The 14,886-nt window shown below is 34.6% G+C and overlaps 1 long non-coding RNA gene across 1 annotated transcript; it reads left to right on the top strand.

Moving 5' to 3' along the window:
• The first annotated feature begins 3,445 nt into the window (after positions 1 to 3,445).
• Positions 3,446 to 9,978, top strand: LOC141283433 (uncharacterized). Its single transcript, XR_012338149.1, has 2 exons — positions 3,446 to 3,489; positions 6,416 to 9,978. It is a non-coding gene; the product is annotated as an uncharacterized lncRNA (long non-coding RNA).
• The last annotated feature ends 4,908 nt before the right edge of the window (positions 9,979 to 14,886 follow it).

Below are 14,886 nucleotides of genomic sequence, written 5' to 3' on the forward strand. Positions count from 1 at the left end.
CAAAATTTTAACAAAAACTAAGAGTACATCATCAATACTAAAGTAACACTGGTGCTGGACAGGGAAGACATCTAGAATGTAAACTGTTTTGGAGTGGAGGTGGCAGGGCTGGGTGGGAAAACCACATGGACAGGACAGACAATGTGTTTGTTTGCATGATCATTTAAAAAGGTCAAACAAAATAGATTAAATCATCAAAATAAAACATTCTAAATGTAATTTAAAGGTATGCTGGTCTGGAGCATGTGAAATCTTCATAAAGGTGGCGCAGGAATAATCTTGCTTTGGTAAGGAAATTTTTGTTTAAATTTATTTAAATTGTTACTTATTGTCTGGGATAGAAGTTTTTATTTTTATTTTTTTTAATACCACTTCTGTGCATCATTTCATCATTTTTCATTTCATCTTTAAAACAACTACAATGACTTCCAGGCTGCATACGTCACTTTTGGGTCAAGTTGGGTCTTCGTAATTTACATCTGCTTTAATAAGCAAATATTTATTCAAAGCAACAATGGATTTACGAGCAAACAAGATGCCAAGAGAGCAACTGTCTAAACCAACAAAACAGTAAGACTTTAAATGAAATACTGCAGAAATAATATTCATAAAATTACATAGTAATAAAATGATTTTTGTTGATTCTGTTAAAGTTATCAGTATAGTCATCAGAAACTTTGCAAGGATAAATTATATAATATATTAATATATTTTATTATTTATATTTACAGAAACAAAATGGTGAACACTAAGAACCAATCTATCTCTATCTCTCTCTTTCTCTCTCACTTCTCAGGAGACCCCAGCACATCTGTCAGTGTCATGTTAAAAATACAACCACCTCTGACAATCTCTCATTGAATAATATACAAATATTAAATCTAAAAATATGTAACAATGTTTTTGTTCCATTTAATACATTTTAAGCACTGTTTTTTTATTTTTATGAGTACCGTCCAACTGATAATTTGTTGTCATGCAGTTAGCAAGACATGGCATACTGAGGGTGTATAAATGGTCATTCCTTGATCCAGGGGGTTTCCTACATTGGTATTCTCACATGCAACACCTTAATGAGCACTTGCACTTGCAGGCTTACAATGGCCACCGCACATGCTTGTCCATTAAGTCCATGAGACTGCAGGGTGATCATTTGATCATTTTAACTTTCAGAAGTGTGTTCATGAGCTCCCCCTTTTCGGCTGCTATGTGTCCTCGATGCACACTTCTACCCAGCCAGCACTGAGGTGACCCAGGTAAAAATAAAGTGTACTTGAATACACTGAAAAATATTAAAATACAAGCAAGTACATTTGTAGCGCATTCTTATTTTTTGTGCAAAATAAAATTGTAAAATTTATAGACGATAAATACACTAATTAAATGTATACTTATACTTAGTACTTCAGTGCAATTGCAAATGTATACTAAATACCAATAGTATTTAAATTGATCTTTAGTGCATTGAAATAAAGCATACTTCCACTATTTATATTCATTAGTGTGTTTTGAATGATTTGAAAATTAGTTTAACATTAGTACACTTTTATATAGTTATCCTAAGTTTAAATTAAATTGATTTTATTTACAATATATTAGTAATGTAATAGTTAAGTACATTATACATATTAAGTACACTTAATATAAATACACTAATTAGCACTAAGTGTAGTCAGATAAACTACCAGTGTTTTATTGCATTGCTTAAAAGTGTGCTACAATCACTTTACATCAAATTTAGTGGATTTTTATCTATTTTAAGTTATATTTAGATTTTAATGAAAATAAAAAAAAAAGTAAAAATGTATAACTTAAGTAAAACCCTATAGGTTACTGTGCTTAGGCTATACTATACATGCACTAATGGCACATGATTGGATTATTCAGTGTTTAGATGTTTGCCAAAATTCACAATTTAACAGTAAGTAAACTTTTAGCATAAATTACTTGAAGTGCTACATTTTTATTTGTGGAAAAAAAGTGCTATACGAATGATATAGTGTACTTGATTGTACTATTTAATGACACCATAAACATGTAGTTAAGTATATCATATAAAGGGAATGTTAACAATTACAATACATTTGAAATTAATTATTTAATCTATAAAAATATGTGGGCAATACATTATAACTACATTTTGTATATACATTCATTATATATTAATATTTTTAAATAATTAATAAGTGTATTTTCCATGTTTGATGAGTATATTTAAAAGTGCATGAAAATGGTTTTAATTGTACTAGAGAAAGTATGTTAAAAGCACATTTTAGCACATTCATATACATGGTGTAGCACAGTTGAGTATTAGAAGTTCTTAAAATTATCTTAATATTTTTTTAGTATATTAAGCACAAAATTGGTGCATGAAAATAGAGCACTTGAAGAACATTATGGAAGTGTACTAAGTGTACTGAAATAAAATGTATTTTACTGCACTTTTTTCACCTGGGGAGCTCCGCAGCAGACTTCTACCCATCAGTCAAAGTGGCATTACACCACAAAAGTGTGGACTCAGAGAAAGTGCAGTGAGGGTTTAGAGTGCAATTTGGGACAGGGCCATAGAACATGTTTATGCACAAATCAGCAGTCTCTTCATGCAGTGTTTAATGGATAAGTACTGTTCTCCAGCATACTAAGGCCCCTGTGTCAGTGAAACTACATTGTCATTCAAACTGAAACATTTTCTGCAATAAGCAGATAATCTAGAAAGGACTCAAATCAATGAAAGCTTCATTATATCATGTATATCATTATATAATTTAATAATACTGAGTCTGATACTCAGAATTAATAGTACTAATACTCTGACTGAGTTCCGACTGTATTCTTATAAAATATTGTTATGATTTTTTTAAAATGAAAACATAAGCATAAACACATCTTGTTTTAGGTCTGTTATAGTGGTTTCTTTTTGTATATTAGTGGAATAGGGCTTAGGACTAGTGAAACCTAAATTAATTGATTAACAATAAACATTTAAAAAAGCACAACATTAATTAAATAAACAGTCAACACACTAATACATTATAAATTAAATAAACTTTAAGAGAAACCATTGAATTTGACTTTTTACATGAAGGTGAATTACAGGTTTAAGGTGCATTTGATTCACATGAATGCAGTTTGCAAGGCTAGGTGAGTGATTAAGAAATGCAATATAGTTGCGATGACATGAATTCCACTATATATTGAAGTGTGTTGGTTTCCAGTAATTAATCAGGAATTATGAATCATGACACTACAACACTGTTCAACTACTAAGTTTCATTTTACCCTTTTCCACCCTAAAGCTAAATGTTTTATTATACTACAGCACACCTCCTCATGTTCTCACCTCAATAAAAGTATGATAAGTTTCACTTTACTCTGAAAGAAACTCCCATGTACAACCCACGAATAATGATTGGCTCGAATTCTCTATAAATCACAGGGACGCGCATGTGATCTTTGTAGTTGTGACGGAAGCTGGTTCTCTTCTGAAAGGTATAGTTTAAAATCGATACATTTGATAAATATTAATTTGTCTATTGATTTAAACAGTAACTTAACTTGCATGTTACATTTAATAATAATGTACATTGAGTGCTCTTTGTAATCTCAAACAGTTCTTGCATATTCGTTGTTCTAGAAAAAGCACATTAGTGACCAGCTGATAAACTATTTACAAATTAAATATTCATATATACTAGGGGTTGAACGACTTCAGATTTTTAAAGTCGACATTTTATGACATGTGATAAAAGTCGAGTCGATGTCGACTATAGACGTTTATGACGTCATTAATGAACAAATAGGCCTACGCCTAAAACTTGAGCTAAACACCTCTGTCTACGTGGCTATTGTCCCTATAATAGTTCGCTTTTATCAGTTATTTTGTCTTTGGGTCGTTATATTTCCCACAGATTTCTGCTCGTTCTAAATCAGATACAGTCAAAGTAGTACTGTAAAAATTTAATTTTCATTAGTGAGAGAGCGATTGCGTGTGTCAATTAATTCCACCTGGCAGCGTCTCTCTAGCCTAATAATAAAGCCGTGGGTTTTAACTACTAAGAAATATATGCTAGAACGTTTCGGTTTCTGTTGACTAGTGTTGGGCGATATGCTCAATTTTCACATCGCCCTATCGTCAGCCTGAGAGATCGCCGATACACGATACTATCGTGCTAATTTAATTAATTATCTATGTACTAAATTCCTTATTCGTTTTGTAAAGGTAGACTTTTCTATTGGCATATGATTAAGTTGTGCGTGTACAGAGCGCTGACTGTAATTCTGCCGGAGTTGTTCAAGTTACTTTCGGTTTCATTCTCTGCTATCGTCAGTGAGTGAGTTGTAAATGTGCGTGCCAGAATGTAAATTATTTAACCTTTCTTTACCCGTCATATTGCGATAATGTTACCGCTGTATATCTGACCGTTGTCATCAGGTGATGTTTTAGTTCAGTTCATATTGAATGCGGAGAAGTGATGTGCGTGTAATACACGTGCATATGTTTAGCGCCATCTGATCGCATCGTAATTCTAATTAACGCCTATAGACGTTACTGAGATCAATGTTTATGTTTACTATATACAGACTGATTATGATACATCGTAATTAATTCAGCCTGAACCACGTTTTACTACCTCTGTTATCCTAATGACTGCAATGCTAATATAATAACACTCCCTTTAGAATCAGTTAATCTACCACCGTACTGCATGATGAATATCTCCCATTTTAACTGCACGAGGTGTGTTAAGGTGCCGTGGCGTCTCTATGCGTGTGTTTATACCACGTCAAGTTTCTGAAGCATCCTAGAACAGACTCTCTGCGCTGCATTGCTAAAGTTAAGTTCTTTGTTGACGGATAATAATAATAATCGTCTAATATCGTCAAAGGCATCAGCAACAGGCGATATCTCTGACTATCGACGATACACGATACTATCGTCTATCGGCACAACCCTACTGTTGACAATTCATTGCACCGCACCGCGCTTTTAAATGATTGTGTGCGTGCGATCTGCATGTGATGTTTCTGTAGCCTGTGTGTGCGTTACAACGCAGCAGTGCATTAGATTAGAACATCATCAATAGTGTGGTGGAGCTATGACGTCAGCCGATCGGCTGCTAGCGTCACACTGGTTCCCTCGACAAAAAGGCAAACGATTTTCGCAAGAATTCGCAAATTTTTAGAAACATTTTCAGTATTAAGTGGATGCATTTTATTAGGTTTCATGAATCTTTTCATATAAAACTGGAATAAATTCAAAACTAGAGCCGAAATAATACTGAAATAAAACAATAATAATAAATAGTAAAGAGTGAATAAATGAAATAATCCTAACTAAAGCACATATGAAAGCACGTAGGCTATTTCTGTACATTTTTAAATAAGGTCCATTAAAAGTCAATAAATCCTTGATTAATATGGATATTTTAAAAACGAGTCTCCACGTAGTGTTAAATAAATATCTAGTGCATAGAATTATTCTTAAATAACAGCAGAGTGAGCAAGTTTTTGATTATGGTATAAGATTACATTTATTTTAGTGAATAAAGTACCGTGTTTCTGCTACCATTTTGTTAGAGTGGTCACACAAATGTTATTGTATCCTTTCTTCTAGAAAATCCTCAATCTGTTTTGCTTTCTAACAGCTTCATGTGGCCGTAAACATTTAATTTTAACGTGGCTTAAAGCACTATGCATCAGTAAAGTTTCACCGCGACCACGTAAAGTCGGTAAATGTGGTGTTTACATGGAATAATGGTAATATGTTTACCTCATGGTATAAACCCAGAGTCTCCGCTGGTTACATTAGTAATAAAATCTTCCATACGAAATTATTTTGCATTGCAAAAACAATGCAAACGGAAAAATAAAATAAATAAAACACTGTTGAACGACAATGTAAAATAAGGGGAAGTAACTTAGTTTGGTTATTCTAATATTCTATGTAGCCTAACTGGTGTGTTTTATGTCGTACAATAAAACGTGAACGTATCTTGATCTTGTGTTAACCATGGACATTATTTAAGGGATTTAACCAAAATCCCATAAAAAAAAAAAAAAAAAAACATTGACTTTGGGACGATGGAACCGAAAGTGCTAAAATGCTAACTCGCGTCCGGGTTTTTGCCGTGACGTCATAGTTCGCCCACTCTATTACAATGAACTGTGCATTCTCAATTTCAAGCATCCAGGTGGTATAATGGTATAATCACACGTCTTGTGGAGCGCTTTCGGAGTATGCAAATGTGGACTTCAAAGACTTCTTATTCTGCTGCGCCCTCTAGGACAGCAACTAGTCGACGTCAAGTTTAACGCGTCATGGCAGAGCATTAAAGTCGACTAGTCTGTGCAACCCCTAATATATACGTTGCAACACTGCAGCACTGTCTATAACATGTATCTTTTGTTTTCTCAGAATACTGATTTAAACAATGGACAATATTACTAACGTACCTATTGGTACTTTTTCATTTATTAATGCTGAACTCTATTCTTATGGGGATAAATTAAAAATACCATATTTTGCTTCATCTTTTCATTTGAATAAAACTTTAGATGACAGTTTAAAAAGATTAGAATCTACATGTGGCCCTTTAGTTATCCAAAATGGCAAAATTTTAGCAAACAAAGATGTACAATTTACAAGGAAGTTTCCATGCTATATATTACTTTGGCCAAAAGATGGGAAAAGTGATTTAAAGTTGGGTCAAGGCTTCTATTATGGGTCCAACTGCATAATGACAGCCAAACATGTTTTGAAGGATCACAACAATTTTAATATATATGTCCTTTTTTTCCCAACTTGTACAAGTTGTTTAATATTTAAATGCCATAATGCCTTATCTTACCTTCGTAACAGGGCTTTTAAAAACCAAGATATAGCTCTAATTCAATTACAAGGAACTTCAGAAGCACTACAAAACACAAAATTAGAAATAGGTGAGTTATGTGAAAATGAGGAGCTATATTTTTACACACTAGAGCGTGGGTGTTTTGTAAAAAAGTACTGCAGAATTATAAAAACCCCAAATTCAGACATGAGGAAGAAAATGTCTGCTAATGAATTTGTTATATCTGAAGCAGGCAAAGAAGGAGACAGTGGAACGCCTATTTTTTCGAGCTCTGGCACTTGTGTTGGATTATATATTGGTGTTTTCACTGAAAAAAACTCATTAAATCCAATGGAATATGGCAGAGCTTTAAAATTGGATAAAAATGTTACTAGAAATAATCTCAGGACTAATTTTCTTCTGTCCCTTCTCCCATTATTTTTACATTTTTAATTACATACGTTTGTAATTATTTGTCTATAATATTAAAAGTATTTCTCAATTTTGCTCCTTGTATCCCACAACCCCCCTAATTAGTTTATAAATACAAGTTGCGGAACAGAGGGCAGAGGGCGCTTTGTTTCCCGGTGGACCGGAAATAAACGCGACACTCGCGTCTCCCAGAAATCTGATCAAATTCAATCAGATGACGACTTCGAAAATCATGAAGTGTTTCCAGTTAAGTGTACCATATGCATCAGACGTTTAGCCAGCGTTCCGTGGGCGTGACGTCTGAGGCTGAAGGCTGGGACACACCAACCCGACGATCGGCCGTCGGGCAGTTGGTGGGCATCGGTGAAGCGCGTCGGTTCGGTGTGTTCCGCACGTCGGCTTTCGTCGGGCTCGCATTTGCCCGATTCGACATCTTGAATCGGTGTCGGGCGACTGGACGCGACAGTTGCCGCACCGCAACAGCTACAGTCTATCTATACTGGACGCGACAGTTGCCGCACCGCAACAGCTACAGTCTATCTATACTGGACGCGACAGTTGCCGCACCGCAACAGCTACAGTCTGTCTAAACCGGACGCGACAGTTACCGCACCGCAACAGCTACAGTCTGTCTACACTGGACGCGACAAAGCGACCTTTGCAAATCATTTAAACTTTGTGTGAGCACGTCATAAATAGAATGCGGCAGCAAATACACGCCGCTTTCTTCCTTATCAACAAAGCTATCAAGCTTGCGCTCTGGAAGCGTCTGTCGTTTCTAAGCAACCATCAGCTGCGCTCTAGCTCCAAGCCTATGCGTCTCGCCTGGAAAAAACGAGCGACCGCGTCGCTTCCATTATGCGCGCGCAAGCTGCGCGTCTACATTTGAAATAGTCTCAGCCTCAGACGTCACGCCCACGGAACGTTGGCTAAACGTCTGATGCATATGGTACACTTAACTGGAAACACTTCAGGAATGTCGAAGCCGTCATCTGATTCGTTGAATTTGATCGGATGTCCGGGAGATGCGAGTGTTGCGTTTATTTTCGGTCCGCCGGGAAACAAAGCACAGACTGATTTACTCTGTGTTTTGCTAAAATGTGCTTATGCAGATGCCATTGTTGTTATACACATTTACAACGTTCGCGAATAAATGACTACTGACTTACTGCTTGTTCTCCCTCTTCTTATTTAACTTTCAATGCTGGTTATTTCAGTGACTGACTGTTGCATGCCCGTCTGTTGTTGTGGAGGCATTTCCACGCACCAAAAAAGTGACGCTGAACGAAACGAACTGTGATTGGTTGTTTGACATGTCGGTCAAACGACCTTATGGGCGGGCTTTGGCCAATCAAAGCTGCCATGAATTCCAGACCTTCAGCCGTCAGTCTGAAGGTCTGGCTACGCGAGACTACATTTGAAATAACGAACTTGAGCGCACAAAAGACGCTACATGTGAACGGCCCCTAATAGGTTCTATTGTATTTTGTCGCGTCCGGTGTAGACACGGTGTAAAAACGGCAGATGCTTCTCCAGGTAACCCCCCACGTCTTAAAGGGTTGTCGCGCTCTTTAACGTTCCTCCTGGAAACAAAGATGCCCTGATGCCCAACCCCCTCACGAAAAAAGAAAACAGTCATTATTATGTTATGAGTGTTGGACAGGGCAGCTGGGGGCAGGATTGAGAAACCCTTCAAAACATGTACTAACATTTGTCAGTGAGGGAACTTTAACACAATTGGCATGGTTATACTTCTAATAATATTGTCCATTGTTTGACAACTACCCAATGAGAGATCTCATGTCATGCACGTGAAAACGTTGAAGAAGGAACTGGAAGAAATATTCCGAAAGAAATCGATCCACAATCTGACCTGTGATGCAGCGTGGAAATAAACAACACCATGCTGGTTTCGTCTGGCCAAAGGAGAGCTGGTCCCCCGACTGAGCCTGGGTTCTCCCAAGGTTTTTTTCTCCATTTCTGTCACCGATGGAGTTTTGGTTCCTTGCCACTGTTGCCTTTTGGCTTGCTTAGTTGGGGACAAATAAAATTTGTAGATTTTTATTGACTTGACTGTACGGATTCTATTGAATAAGTGTTACGTCCTGTAATACTGTGGGAGGTGATGGAAGATGGGAAAGCGCGTTTTCCTTTGTTGATTGCTCTCGTTTGTCACACTGTCCACCCTTTTCGACTTTCTGTTATAGTTATAATTTGTCATTTTATTTTGAGTTAATTCTGATCACTTCCTTTTCTCTTCATGTTGTATTTGTTCTTGACTCACAGTGTTGAGACAAGGTTAGTATGTCACGTGACCTACACAAAGCAACACGTAAAATATCGCTTGTATAAAAACACTAGGGTAGGAGCGGGAGCCAATATTTGTATTTATGTTTTGTTAGTAAATGTAGTTAGTTGGCGTTTACGCTGAAGACTTGCCTTAACCTGGATATTCTTTTCATCATTGTAAATACGAGAAAGAAATTGAGTGTTTGTTTTGATGGACATAATTCCTCACTAAAACGTTTCTGAACAGAAACTATTTGTACTGAACTGAGTTGGACAATGACATCAATGAATCAACGATGAACTGACTTAAACTACAAATTTAGTGTTTACTTACAGTATGTACTTTTGCATTATCAACACACTATCTTTGTTCTCTGTATTGTTCAAAGTGCTATATAAATAAAGGTGACTTGACTTACTTAATTTATGTGACTCAAAGCATTCAGCTGCTTTTGTAGCTTCAACTTGTGAAAACACATTTTTAAAAGGACTTATCTCATTAATAACTTTTAAATGAGTAACACTTAAATGGAGTCATTCAATTTATCCATATAATTACACATAATAAATAAAAACGTATATGTATAGCTAATTGTCTACCAGATGGGGGAAAGAGCAGACAGTTGAATTTTTCATTTTATTAAGGATTTCTGATTGTTTGTAATGTTCTAATGATTTTTTAAATATCACAATTTCAGATTAACACATCTTGTTGTATTTTAGGGCAACTAATAGTCAAAGCACTGATATGGCTTTAGATTCATTATGGATTAGTCATCATTCATTATGCAGATCTTAAATCATGTCTAGGGTGTATAACATGCTTGGCAGTTCTTTCTTTGGAACAGAGAGATTGCAGAATGCAATGATAAACAGCAAGATAAGGTGAGAGATTGAAAAACTTGAATTTCACAATGTATTGAAGAAGTCTACTGGTTTCCAGTAAGTAATAATGAATCATAGCATTACCACACTATTCATCTACTAAGTTTCACTTCACCCTTTGTCCCTCTAAAGCTAAATGTTTTTTTATACTACAAAACACCTCCTCATGTTCTCACCTCAATAAAAGTATGATAGGTTTCACTTTACTCTGAAAGAAGCTCCCACGTACAAGCAACGAATAATGATCTTCGTAGTTGCGACGGAAACTGGTTCTCTTTTGTTTTCTCAGAGAACAATGGATAATATTATTAACTTGCCTACTGATACTTTTTCATTTATTAATACTGAACCCTATTCTTATGGGGATAAATTCAAAATACCATTTTTTTGCTTCATCTTTTCATTTGATTAAAACTTTAGATGACAGTTTAAAAAGATTAGAATCTACATGTGGCCCTTTAGTTATCCAAAATGGCAAAATTATAGCAAACAAAGATGTACAATTTACAAGGATGTTTCCCTGCTATATATTACTTTGGCCAAAAGATGGGAAAAGTGTTTTAAGTTGGGTCAGGGCTTCTATTATGGGTCCAACTGCATAATGACAGCCAAACACAATTTTAATATAAATGTCCTTTTCTTTCCAACTTTTACAAGTTGTTTAATATTTAAATGCCATAATACCTTACCTTACCTTCGTAACAGGGCTTTTAAAAACCAAGACATAGCTTTAATTCAATTACAAGGATCTTCAGAACCACTACAAAACATAAAATTAGATATAGGTGAGTTATGTGAAAATGAGGAGCTGTACTTTTACACACTAGAGCGTTGGTGTTTTGTAAAAAAAAAAAACTAAATTTCGTTGGATGTAAGTTCAATGACAATAAATATTCTGAATCTGAATCTAAAAAAAACCAAAACAAATTCAGACATGAGGAAGAAAATGTCTGCTAATGAATTTTTCTTCTATATCTAAAGCAGGCAAAGAAGGAGGCAGTGGAACACCTATTTTTTTTGGCACTCTGGCACTTGTGTTGGATTATATATTAGTGTTTTCTGTGAAAATAACTCATTAAACCCAGTGGAATATGGCAGAGCATTAAAATTAGATTTTACTAGAAATAATCTCATGACTCATTTTTCTTCTGTCCCTAGCCCTCTCATTTTTTTCAGCATTTTAATTACATGTTTGTTTCTCATTTATGCTTTCTCATTATTTTAGAAAAATAATATTTAGAGATTTAAATTATAGGTAATAGGTAAAAACCCATCTACAAATCAAATCAAATCTATTTAAATCATATTTTATTTCAATAAAAAAAACATTTTAATTAAATAATAACATATTGAAAATATATATATAAAAAAATGGCAATACCGATATTTTAATAGTCTTTCTTAGGTTGCTTATGCATTTTACAGCACCCTTAAAGTTGATGGGTTAAATCTGGTGTGGTAAATAAGGGAAACATTTAAAATGTGAAGTGTTGTGGAGGTGGCAGGTGTTGGACTGAGAAAAACATTAAAACATCTATTATCAATTGGCAGTGAGGGAACTCTAACATAATTAGCAGTTCTCAAACAGCAAATAATATTGTCCATTGTTCAGCAACTACCCGGAGAGAGATTGTGTGACTTCCCATAAAAGAAACCTTGTTAGTCTTTTAATAAAATATTGGTACCAATTTTTTTTTTTTTTTTTGTAGAATAGCTTCCTGCTAGATTTGGTTAACTTATCACTGCATGAAAGTGTTATATAAATATTAAATACTTACAGGTGTCGTATGTTGGTCTGGAGCTGAGGAAACGTGCAAGAATGGTCCTAAAAACCATGCTCTCTTCAACAGGTATTATTCAGTTAGTGTTATTTTGGTGTGAGATTTTGGATTTAAGGAAATATTGTATTACTACAGAGCCAAGATAATAATACCTTTTTAAATTGCATCAAATACTGATTTGAACATTTGTGTTGAGATTTTTTTGCAAAGTTTAAAAATTTTCATTTATATTATTGACAGAAAAATGATTAATAAGTGTAAAGACCTGTTTCAAGATACAAGCGTTTCTTTCTCCTGTTTCTCTTTTCTTCTCTGTGAAATAGAATGACCTTCCCACTGCATACGTCACTTTTGGGTCAAGTTATATTCAGACGACCTCTCTTCGTTAAATGACAGACTATACCTGCTGTAAAGCAAGAAAAGTAACAATTATACCTTTAAGCAACGCCAGGAGAGAAAGTGTGTCTTGACCAACGGAAAAGTCAGTATTTAGATAAAACTAATTAAATCTAATTAAAGCTTGATTTTAATAAAATTATTTAAGTTTTAAAAGTTTTTGTTGAGTCTGTGTTAGAGTGTCAGTGATGGCACACAATCATTGCAGAGAGTAATAATATAAAATCCATTTTTCAATCATAATTACAGAAACAAAATGATAAATAACTACTAATTTCTACTGTATATCAAGGTCTTTCTCTCTCTTTTTCCAGGAGCATGACAGCCTCTGCAGATCTCTGCATCACTCATTGTCGTGAAACCATCACTTCTGAGTCAAGTCACAAATTGATCATCTCTCCTTGAATTATACTGATTTTTTTTCCATTTAATAAATTCTGAAAACGCCAATGAGTTTGTGTTATTTTTTCACCCTTTAATACTTGCAGAGAACATTTCTAGAAAAGCACAAACCTTAGCATACAGTGAAACTTCATTACACAACATAATCCAATAGTGAGGCAAGCTGAAAAAGTTTTACACCAAAGCATAAGACACATAGTGCCAACAATGGGGGAAGAATTAGCCTACAGGCAATTAAACAAAACATGTTTCAACTTATTTCAGTACAACAAATGCCAATGCCATCCATGTCATGAACAGTGAAAAAAAAAGGTTCTTGGAAAACTGTCTATATTTTATCACCATATAGCAGAAGTAAAAGAAAAGAAGTCATTTCATTTCATTTCATATCTTTTATATACTGATATCAATTCATATCAATATAAAGCACTTTCATTCTGTACTGACAAACTGTCAATGACAGTAAATTCCATCATACAGTATGCAAACAATTTAGGCAGATGTTGAACCTGTTTTATCCAAACAGGTTTGTATATATTATTAAAAAAATTAGGACTGTTTTCAGTCACTGCTTTTTTAACCCAAGCAATAACCTTAACCCACTCTCCATTCCAAAATCCTAGATACAGCCAACCAAAATTCAGTTACCTATGTACTTATTAGCTTAAAGGAGTAGTTCATTTTTTAGAACAAAAATGTACAGATAATTTACTCACCCCCTTGTCATCCAAGATGTTCATGTCTTTCTTTCTTCAGATAATCTCAGACATACTGTTGTAATCAGTTGACAAAGAAAAATTGACATATCTACAGAGTCTGTTGTTGCTGTTGTTTTACAATTAAAACTCTTGTTTTTTTTCCATTGAAACCTTTAAAGTTGATCCACCAGATGGAGACAAAGACTCTTTATAATGATGCTCTTTATAAAGACTCGTGTATAACTTGTCAAACGTTCTGCTGTGAAGATTGTCCACAAGATGGAGACAAATGTACAATAAATAAGAGACTAACTAAGATCACATTTAATGTCCCATTTTAAATTCACATTTGATGTGTTGCTATTTATTTTTAAATATTTATTATGTTGTGTATATGTATGATATGTACTGATTCCTGGAAAATGAGGGTGTCGCTTTTTGGACGCAGCCTCTTCAAAAATGGGCTTGAACCATTTGTCCCAGGCAACCTGGAGATCGGAATCCTTGCTTGGTCTGGTGGAACAAGTTGGTTTATTCCCAACCGATGGTTCATGATTTTTATCCAAAGCATTTAAGTCATTATCATCAACATTGCTGATTACTTCCAAATGTCGAATCGCCGCTTGACGTCCCTTAGTCTTAGAGTCTGTCTGAACAGATGGGTCATCATTGTCAGTGTGGGACGCACTAGCATTATTTAGTAAAAATTGAACAATTAAATGAAAGACCTTTTTTACCTAAAATCTAAATGAACTTGAATGCTTTATATATACCAATATTTGACCTATACATCTTTCCATAGAAGCGATCATGCCAGGACAAATAGATCAATTCAGCGTTTATCTTCATTTGAAATTCAGAAAAACTACATTTCTAAACAAAAATTCTAATAAATCCAAATATTATATTAGATTTAAGGGTTGAACAAGTTATTTGTAGCCTTTTTACAGTTTGAAAAAATATCTTTCAAACAAGTTTGACTAGTTTGATGTCAGTATACAGAAGTGAACATTTGCATAGTTGGCGTGTTCAGATGTTAGAAAGGTTACATATTACATTACGCAAACATTAAAGTCAAACATCAGAGCACAGAAGGAACAACAAATTTTTTATTAAAACTTGTCCTTCACTTCATTCCATACTAATAATTACACCAGGACAAATGTACTAAAA

Source organism: Garra rufa, chromosome 13 (assembly GCF_049309525.1).
Source record: "Garra rufa chromosome 13, GarRuf1.0, whole genome shotgun sequence".
NCBI lineage: Eukaryota > Metazoa > Chordata > Actinopteri > Cypriniformes > Cyprinidae > Garra > Garra rufa.